The sequence below is a fragment of the Eleutherodactylus coqui genome, chromosome 8 (assembly GCF_035609145.1).
Source record: "Eleutherodactylus coqui strain aEleCoq1 chromosome 8, aEleCoq1.hap1, whole genome shotgun sequence".
In the NCBI taxonomy this organism is placed as follows: Eukaryota; Metazoa; Chordata; class Amphibia; order Anura; family Eleutherodactylidae; genus Eleutherodactylus; species Eleutherodactylus coqui.
This window is the reverse complement of record NC_089844.1, coordinates 182,295,712-182,306,885: the sequence shown is the minus strand read 5'-3', so window position 1 is coordinate 182,306,885 and position 11,174 is coordinate 182,295,712.

Genomic DNA, 11,174 nt, shown 5'->3' with positions numbered 1-11,174 from the left:
GAACCAGGTTTTCCTACTCATGGCAGGGACCAGAGAACAGTTCCTGGGAGTCTGCCTGTTCAGAAGATTTTCATGGAGTAAGGTGGCTGGGAGGAAGGAGCAGCAGCCAGAGGATTCAGAGTTGCAGTCCCTAAGCTGGGAGTAGTGGACTGCGTAGAAGACTGGGTGGTCGATACATTGCTGGATGCATTTTCTGCCATCCACAACAGAACCTGCTCACACTGCTCTGTTTGTAATAAAGGCCTACCACTTGGACCCATAAATTGAGATATGAAGCTGGGGACCCCTGAAACTTGCCTCTCTCCTAATCCGAAGCAGCCAGCTGTGATACACCTGGATCAGAAACTCAGCCTGTGCCCACACCCTCACTTGGACGTCCGCGTCCACGTCCACGTCCTCGACCCTTACCCCTACCTCTCATCATGGCGGATGATGAATACAGCAGGGGCCAAATAAATTACCCAACTGTACAGCACTGACAACTGGGCCTTAATTCACCGCACACAGAGACTTGTAGATAGCGGAGGCTCTATGCTGTGACTAGAAAAAAAGTAACCCGCTTGTCTTGCGCTGATACCTACGGGTAATTTACTGCTCGCAGAGACTTGAAGATTATAGAGTCTGTGTGGGGGAGAATAATGTAAAGCCAGTGCATAGTGCTGGTATCTGTGGTGATGTCAACCCCACCAATGGAAATGGTATTGTGAGACACTCTGCACAGCAGCTGAGCGGAAATACTTTGCAGTGGCCCCGGTAATATAGCGGTACTGTTTTGTGGTGAGACCGCTGTATAATTCACTGCAGACAGAGAACAATATAAATAAGTGTGGAATTATTTGCGTGCACTTTCACGCTGACCGCGGTATTGTAACGCACACTCCAGGCAGAAAAAATTGTTACGGAAGGCTGCAAACAAGCCTAGCTGCGTAATAGTAAAATGCAAGCACTACAACTTACCAGGAGCCACCCACGAAAATGCACACAGAATTATTATGTAGCCCAACGAAGGAGCTTTTGTTTTTTTGGACAGAGGATACAGGCTGTATAGGGTATATCACTTTCCCTCTAGAGGTAACTGCGGCAGTATGCTGTGCATCGAATTGACTGTAGACCCAGAATGGTATAAATAAGTATGGAATTATTTGCGCACACTTTCACACTGAGAGCGGTATTTTAATGCGCACTCCAGGCAGAAAAAATTGTAATGGAACGCTGCAAACAGGCCTAGCTGCGTAATAGTAAAATGCAAGCACTACAACTCCCAGGTGCCACTCAGTACAATGCAAACGGTCATATGTAGCCCAACGAAGGAACTTTTGTTTTTTTTTGGACAGAGGAGAGACGCTGTATAGGGTATATCACTTTCTTTGTAGAGTTTGCTGTGGCACTACGCTGTGCATCGAATTGCCTGCAGACACTGAACGGTGTAAATAAGTATGGAATTATTTGCGTACACTTTCACGCTGAGAGCAGTATTTTAACGCACACTCCAGCCAGAAAAAAAATGTTACGGAAGGCTGCAAACAGGCCTAGCTGCGTAATAGTAAAATGCAAGCACTACAACTCCCAGCAGCCACCCACTAAAATGCACACGGTCATATGTAGCCCAATGAAGGAGCTTTTGTTTTTTTTAGACAGAGGATAGACACTGTATAGGGTATATCACTTTCTTTGAAGAAATTGCTGCAGCACTACGCTGTGCGTCGAATTGACTGCAGACAGTGAACCGTATAAATAAGTATGGAATTATTTGCGTTCACTTTCACGCTGAGAGCGGTATTTTAACGCACACTCCAGGCAGAAAAAATTGTAACGGATGGCTGCAAACAGGCCTAGCTGCGTAACAGTAACATGCAAGCACTACAACTCCCAGGAGCCACCCAGTAAAATGCAAACGGTCATATGTAGCCCAACGAAGGAGCTTTTGTTTTTTTTTTTGGACAGAGGATAGACGCTGTATAGGGTATATCACTTTCTTTGTAGAACATGCCGCGGCAATACGCTGTGCATCGAATTGACTGCAGACACTGAACAGTATAAATAAGTATGGAATTATTAGCGTACACTTTCACGCTGAGAGCGATATTTTAACGCACTCCAGCCAGAAAAAATTATTACGGATGGCTGCAAACAGGCCTAGCTGTGTAATTGTGAAATGCAAGCACTACAACTCCCAGCAGCCACCCTGTAAAATGCATTCGGTCAGATGTAGCCCTAAGAAGGACCGTTGGGGTTCTTGAAGACAGGATCCTACAATACCACTTTCCCTATCTCAGGAGCACTTTCCCTATAATAGACTGCAGACTGAGAACACTACAGCTGTAATAGCCTGCACAGCCCGATATGGGGAAAAAAAATTGTGCAAAACTGCTCCTAGCCAGCCACAACAGTAATGCACATGGTCAGATGTGGCCCTAAGAAGGATCGTTGGGGTTCTTGAAGACTGGAACCTACACTAACACTTTCCCTATAGCAGCAGCACTTTCCCTAATCTCTCCCAGTGTGTGTCTGAGGCGAGCCGCGGGCAGGACCGCTTTAAGTACTCGGCGGTCACTTGATCTCGCCAGCCACTCACTGCAGGGAGGTGGGATAGGGTTGGAATGTCACAGGAGGAAGTTGTAATGCCTTCCCTGCATGTCTATTGGCCAGAAAATGGCGCTAAACATGCGGGGAAGGAAATGGAATTGACCGGAGTACCGCGTAGTGCTCGGCTTGAGTAACGAGCATCTCGAGTACCCTAATACTCGAACGAGCATCAAGCTCAGACGAGTGTGCTTGCTCATCTCTAAAAACCAACTACAACACATAAAAATGTCCTTCTTATCTTGACTGGGAAGGAAAAATCTGATTTCCTGTTATATTCTTCCATACATTTTATATACTTTATAAACAGTTCCAATAGAATACTCTCTCCACTTTTTTCCAGCATACATCAGGTATTTCAGAAATTCATATGAAATAAGCAAAAGCCACAGCTAGCATTTTCCTACTTAACACACAAAAAAATAAACACAAGGTGGTTTTGGTCTCCCAAACATACTCTTATACTATAAGGCAATCCATATATCCAGATGGATTTCCTTGGTAGACCACAGGCTGGAATCATCCTCATTGAATTTAGAAAGAACTCTGATAAATCAAGAAGGACAATACTTCCTGTGGACCAGTAATAACTCTCTATGTAGGACACAAACACTCAATCCAATTATTAGAGGCACAATTAAAGTTATATGCCCCATTAGATCAGAGGGTAGCGACCACCATAAACTGGCACCAATGACACCTGCATCTTTAGTTCCCTCTATCTTAGCTAGCAAACTAGTGAAAACGGTGAACCCATGGACAAAACTTGATTCCCTGACAGCTCATGACATCATTAAAGGAACCAAGATTACTAATGTTTTTCACTTTGAGTCACTATTTCCAGATAACTCCTTGAACTTTTTGGACAATCTGACATTTACTCCTCACTTAAAAAACTTCAAGTGAAGTACCAAAGTGGACTAAGAGATCCAATGTGGTTTAAAACATATTTCTTTCCCTCTCTGAGAGGCCGCGAAAGCTCATGACACATCTCTACAGAGGCTTACTATCAGGCACATCCTCTGACAAACTGTGGTTTCTCATGATGTGGAAGAGGGAATTGGAGATCACCTTTAACGGAGAAGACACTAGGAGAGTGTTAAAAAACTCTCATGGTTTCTCTAAATCCAAGAGAATTTGTATAAATTACTTTCCCGATGTTATAAAACCCCAGCCCCACTTAGGAAACTCAACCTTTCACAGGAAGATACATGCTGGAGATGTGGCTCAGAAAATTGGAAACTTACTACACATATGGTGGCAGTGCCCAAACATTAAGCCTTATTGGCAATTTATTACGAACCACATAAATAAAATTTGTGGGTCCTCCTTTTCCTTCTCTCTCTCGAGGAGGTATTACTCTGGAAACCTTCAAAACAATTAAACCCCTCAAAAAATGGCTTCCTACCATTCTGATTGTGCCAGCAAAACTTCTTATACCATTTTATTGGAAGGGAAAACTAACACCTATAATGGCACAATGGAGACATAAAGTATCATAATTATATAGATTTTAGGAACTGGCCGCATTTGAGTCTGGTTCGAGAATTAAGGTCCTTGAAATCTGGTCACCATGGACAACATATCTAAATGACCAAACCATATAAATGAGTCCATTGAAATACTCCTATAGTGATGCTTCAACTCGTCTAATGATGAAAATCTAACTTGACGATCTCCTTGTTGACCTAGTTCTATCTGTTTTGTCTTAGTTTGTCTTGAGTTCCTTCTAGGATTACTCTTCTGTGCCATCAATTTTGTTTAGTTATTACACTACTATGAAACATGTGAGGGTATTACATTCAGTATTGCTTAAATATCTACATCTAGCTATTTACTGAGTGTCAACTAACAAACTCACCTAGGTCTAAGATTCAACAGCTTAGTTTTCAGATTTCTAGTAACTCTGAGAATACATAAATCCGATTGGCACACATTTCCAGCAGTGGGGTCAGTTTCTCGAGACCTGCTGTCTACACCTATATAAAAGACAAAACTTGGCTCCAGTCATAATTGTTTTAAAATGCTTACTTCTTAAGTAGGTACTTAATTTATCTCCTGTCCCTCATTTCATAGTGTGGCACTTGTTTAAAGGGTGTGTGAGAGATGGGATACCGAGGTCCAGTCTACCAAGACGAAGTTGACTCTTAGTTCGACTTAACATAACGCAGTTTGTCTCATACAATTACTAAGTATCTTAAAGGGGTTGTCTTGCGAAAGCAAGTGGGGTTAAGCACTTCTGTATGGCCATATTAATGCACTTTGTAATATACATCGTGCATTAAATATGAGCCATACAGAAGTTATTCACTTACCTGCTCCGTTGCTGGCGTCCCCGTTGCCATGGTTCCGTCTAACTTCGGTGTCTTCTTGCTTTTTTAGACGCGCTTGCGCAGATCTATCTTCTCCATTCGGCTCCGCTCGGCATCACCGGCATTTTGGCTCCGCCCCTTGTACGCGTCATCGCGAAGCTCCGCCCCCGTCACATGTGCCGATTCCAGCCAATCAGAGGCTGGAATCGGCACATGTGACGGGGGCGGAGCTTCGCGATGACGCGTACAAGGGGGCGGAGCCAAAATGCCGGTGATGCCGAGCGGAGCCGAATGGAGAAGATAGATCTGCGCAAGCGCGTCTAAAAAAGCAAGAAGACACCGAAGTTAGACGGAACCATGGCAACGGGGACGCCAGCAACGGAGCAGGTAAGTGAATAACTTCTGTATGGCTCATATTTAATGCACGATGTATATTACAAAGTGCATTAATATGGCCATACAGAAGTGCTTAACCCCACTTGCTTTCGCGAGACAACCCCTTTAAACAAAGATGATTTATAGAGCTGCATCTATTATGTATGTGGAATCTTATTCATATTGAATAATGCAGAACTGCACAAGTGGATTGAACTATCGGACCTGGAGCGTCTACTCGCTAATAAGGTTTTGATGCAAAACTCACTCAGCCCATAATATAATATTGTTGAATGTCTGAACCTATCTCATTTATTTCATATGTTATACAACTGTACTGGACTCATGAACATACCAAACAAGCATGTCTAGAATTTCACTAACAATGCCAGATTATTTTGTATTGTAGCTAATATCAGTTAATTAGTAAGCTGTTCATCTCTTTACCTGCAATTTAAATAAAATGAGATTGTTTTTAAAAAAATTACTTTGACACCCCTGTTGTAGGATGAGCTAAATTTTTTAGCAGTTAATGTGCCATGTAATGTATTTAAAAACTTTACTTTTAAACATTTTTAAGATGAGTGAAACAGAAAAAGATTGTGACATTGTTCTTGGAATTGTTTTTTACTACGCTTATGGTGCAGTAAAAAAGAGCATATAAACTTTATTCTGTGGGACAGTAGGAATGTGGTGATATCAAATTCACAGTTTATTTCTGTATTATAGAAAATTTTAAAAAGTTGCTTTTTGTCGACTCATAACTATATTTTTCTGTCAATTGGGATATGTGAGGGCAGTGTTTTTGCATTTTGGGGTGCATATAACCTTATGATTACTTGTCTTCAATTCTTTTAGGAGGTGGAGTGGCCAAAAAAAAACACACTTCTGACATTTTTTTTTTCTATGAGGTTCACCATGTGGGATAAATAATGAAATATTTTAATAGTATCGACTTTTATGCATTCAGTTATACTAATTCTGTTTATTTTATTTATGTACTTACATGAAAAATTGTATTTTTTTTAAAAACAATATTTTTAAGAATTTAATTTTAACTTATTTTTACTTTTTTCTTTAAATTTCCTATAGTGACTTGAATTTGCAAGTTTTATCGCTTGTACATTACACTGAAATACTTCAGTATTGGTGTATCTTGTATTTTAAACAATAGCTTAGTGTGTGAGCGCACTCTTCTCTATGGGAATGTGCACACGCTGACTGAAGAAAAGTCATGGTCAAAAGCTGAATGCTGACTTCCAAAAGGTAACAATAATGAAATGATTAAAACGTACATCCCCGGACTACTTGACTTCTGCCTTACAAGCAACATAAGTAAGTTTACGATGCTTATTGAACGAGATAGGTTCTCTTTAATACATTGTGTACCTAATTTTCTTCTTGAGGGCTCCATCACACAGGCTTTTTTCATATCAGTATTTTGAAAGCCAAAACTAGAAGTGGGTCCAAAATATGGAAGAAATGCAAATCTTTCTATTATGCTTTCTCTCTGTAAGCTCCACTCCTGGTTTTGGCTCGTGAAACACTGATACAAAAAAAAGCCTTTGTAAAGGTGTCCTGAGTAACGCTTATTGCCTGAAATACAATTTTTTAAGCATTTCTTATTAAAAAAAATTACACAGACACAAACAATGTGTGAAGGTGCCTGGATCTATGGTGCTGAGTGTCATTTAGATAATTTGTCAGATGTTTTCTTTCAGAAAAAATACAAATACAATCAAAATAATTCAAACTTTACTGTAAATTACATATATTTGCCAAAATTACTATTTTAGCTGCATGGAAAAAACAAACAAGCTCAATACAAATAGCTTAACACAAATACTATAACAAAATTCCCGACATGCCACTCTCGCATATGCCATTGGCAAAATTCCACAATTTTGATTGTGGCACTTTGCCATGATTTTACTTTTGTTTTTGGACGCATGTTCCTGTGGCCGACAGTGTGTTTTAGTGCAACTTGTCATTGTGATGAATGTAAGGTGTGCTAAATGCGGAAGAAAAGGGCAAACAGCACTCGAAAATCGCAGTGCTGGAAAGTATCATCCAGCACGGTTGAGCGCATGTCTGCGAGGCCCCATTGAAGTTAATGAGCGCATTATACCGTGATTATTGCAGCATTCAAAGCACAAAAAACGGATGTGTGACAGTCACCTTAGAATGACTCACTCCCTTCATGACGAACGTCAGTAATACTTAGCAGAACACCTTTTTATGCTATGAGTTGGTAGTCATGATGCAGAGCTAGACGTTTCTGAGGAATATCATGTTCTCATGTAAAATAAGGTAGCTTCAAGCTGTTTAATATTGTCAGGATTGTGTGCTGCAATCGCTTTCTTCATATCCCACTAGACTTTCTATGGTGTTCAAGTCAAGTGATTATGACGTCCACTCCAGAATCTTCCTGGGCGAATTCTGAAGTCAAGTCTTGGTGGACATTAAGATGCACTTGCGATCATTGTACTTTTGAAAAACCTGGCCTTGTACTTCTTGCCTGGCGGAATTATTGTGCCCTCAGCCTTTAGTCAAGCTCCACGACCTGCCCCTCTATTCTACTATAGCTGCTGCTGTGTACGAGCATCTGGCTTCGCTTCACCATGCTACCTGCCTGCCCCTCTATACTGCTATTGCTGTTCTTGTGTATCGACGTCTGGCATCACCTGACCACGCTACCTGCTTTCACTAGTTGCAATAAAAGGCTCCAATCCCGCACTGGACTGTGACTGGTTCAATAACGCCCAAGCTTCAGTTTCCTCACAGAAGGCATGATATTTTCTCCTAGTATTTCCTGATACTTGATTGAATCCATCTAGCCCTCTGCATTCTGCAGGTTTCAAGCCTGGGAGCATCAGGGAGCCATGCTTCAGTGTTGTTTTCAACATTTGCCTAATTCATCCTCCTCCAGACATATACTACCAATTAACATTTTTTTAGAACTCCTCAAATTTTCCAGTTATTTTTGAAAATAACGTAGATTGAATCCAACAAATAATGTAAAATGGTCCACAGGTTCAAAAGTAAGTTAATAACATACAAATGTCATGAAGTGTTTACATGAAATGCAACAACAGTGTGAATTTCAGATTTTAAGAAAATACTTTTTCAGGGAACACAAGGACAGCTGCTCTGCAGCGCAGAAAGCAAATTATGGTGTGAAATCGGATGCAAGCTTTTCCTACAGGTCTCTCCCAGCTTTTGCAGATTACTTTCAAATGTTCTAATTTTATATAATCAGTATAGGAAAAAAAACTGCATTACAACACCCTCTAGAGCAGGATTTGGATAGTTTTGCTCTTCAGGACAGAACACATTGCTATGACAATGGCAAAAAAAGATAATTAATCAAAGAAGACAGACAATTATAACTTTTAGAAGTGTACAGTGAGTCTATAAGGTCTTTAGGCCTTGTGCAAGTTAAGGAAAAATCCCTATCATTCTGTACTCAATTCCCTTTAATTACAAAGTGAAAACAGAATGCTCTTTGTAAAGTTTTAAAATTGAATAACTAATATTGTGAAATGACATACGTACTCACGGCTTGTATTCAGCACTCAGTTGAAACACCTTTGGCAGCAATTACAAACCTCCAATCTTCTTTGTTTGTTGTCACAAAGTTTGCACATTGTGATTTGGGGATTTTCTGCTAATCTCCTCTACAAATTCTCTCAAGCTCTGTCAGATTGGATGGGAGCAATTTTTAGGACAGCCATTCTAAGGTCTCTAAAGAGATGTTTGATTGGGTTCAACTCAGGGCTCTGGCTGAGTCACACAAGGATATTCACAGAGTTGTCGCTAAGCCACTCCTGTGTTGTCTTGGCTGTGTGCTAAAATCATTGTCTTGTTGGAAGGAGAAACTTTTGTACAGTCTGAGGTGCCTTGCACTCTGAATCAGGTTTTCATTAAGACGATATCTGTACTAAACTCTTTCAACTTTCCATCAATCCAGACCAGTCTTTCTGTCACATAGAATGATGTTGCCCCCACCAAGCTCCACTGCAGGAAAGGTATTGGGTGGGAGATGCGTGATTTCCTCTAGAGATAACGCTTAGAATTGCAGCCAAAAAGTTCAATCTTGGTTTAATTAGATCAGAGAATCTTGATTACCACAGTCTAAGAGTCCTTAGGAGGGTAGATGGCAAACTCCAGAGTGGTCTATCATGTGTCTTTTATTGAGGAGAGTTATTTTTTGGCAACTCTTCCATGTGGTTTAGATTGGTGTAGAGCTGTAGTGATGGCTGACCTAGACTTTTTTTTACATCTGCACACAAAATCTTTGGTGCTCAGCTTCAGTGACAATTGGATTCTTGGTCACCTCTCTTACTAAGGCTGTTCTCCTCCAATGACTTAGTGCAGTGGAACATTTTTTGTAGCCTTCTCCAGATTTTTGCCTTCCCACAATACTTAGTTTCTGAGCAATATCTGAGCAGGCGGGTATTTTCTCCTCGTGGTTTGGTTTGGCCCTGATATGCATTGTGAGCTGTGATACTTTATGTAGATAGGAAGGGCATCTTTTAAAATTAGGTCCAGTAAACTGAATTTACCACAGGTAACTCCAATCAAGGTGTTGAAACATTTCAAAGATGATCAAGAGATGTAGGAGGCCCTCAGAGCTACATTTCATATCAAGTGTCTTACCAAAGGATATGAATGCTTATTTTAATGCAAAATGTTAGTTTTTCATTTTTAAAAAATTTACAAAGATTTTTAACATTCTGTTATCTTTTTGTCATGATGGTGAAAATTGGTATTTTTTTTTTTAATTTGCAGAACGCCACAATATAAAAAAGTTGAAAAAAGTGAAAGGGTCTGAAGATTTTCCGGACCCACTGTAAGTCTGTCCTACAGAAACACTACCAGGAAAGTCCAGGTAGCAGTCAATATAGTGTCCAAAACCCTCAAAAGGCACTTGGAAACTGGATCTCTGAGAGGAAAAGGTCTGGCAGACCAATGTCCACTGCAAAATCAGATGATAAGTTTTTGAGAAACAACAGTTTGCATAATTGGTGCCTCATAGGACGAAATCTTCAAACGCAACCTGAAACAGAAATAATGCCTGAATTGTGTAAAGCTGTTATATCAGCTAGATGGGGTGACTTTGAAGAGTCTGAAATCTAGATTTAATTTGATGAAACAAAATGAATCCATTATTTTTATTCATCTTAACTTATTTACTACTTCTCTGCTTTTATTTCAAAGTGTATTTGAGGCATTAGGCAGTGACAATATCAATAAAAACTAGAAAAGTTGAGCTGCTCTAAAACTTTAGAGGGATAGTGTAAAGCTGATTAATTTCCCTTAAAAGTTCTAGTTTTGTTTCATCACTCCACAGCACAGAATTCCCAAACTTTTGTGGCTTATTCATATGGTTTTTGAGCATATCAGAGGTGACTTTTTTTTTACTTTTTGAATCATTAAAGGTGGATATTTTACAATGTGCGCATGAAGACCTTGACATTTAGTACTTGCCTTACTGTGTAAAAGGAAGACTCAGTGCCTTCCTACACCAAATCTTGTTATTAGTCACTCGAGTGTTTTTGACCAAGTGCTTCTTCAAAAATCTAGTGACAACCAGTGATGGCTTCCTCTTTCTGCCATGTCCAAGTAATATATATTCAGTGTTCCTTTAACTTTGAACTTGTGAACTGCTTTCAGGTGTATCTCTGAGAACAATCATGACCTTTGCTTTCTCTTTGCATCCTTTTCTGTGCAAGCCTTTTCTGTGCAAGATCTCTTCTTTTCTCACTTTTTGGACTCCTCTCATGATTAAGCCATGTTTTTAAAGTGCAAATAAAACATCACAGTCAACAAAGCCCTTGCCAGTTCAAATATTTGATGTTTTTTATCTGAAGCACATCTAATGCAACTAATGAAGCCTTTGAT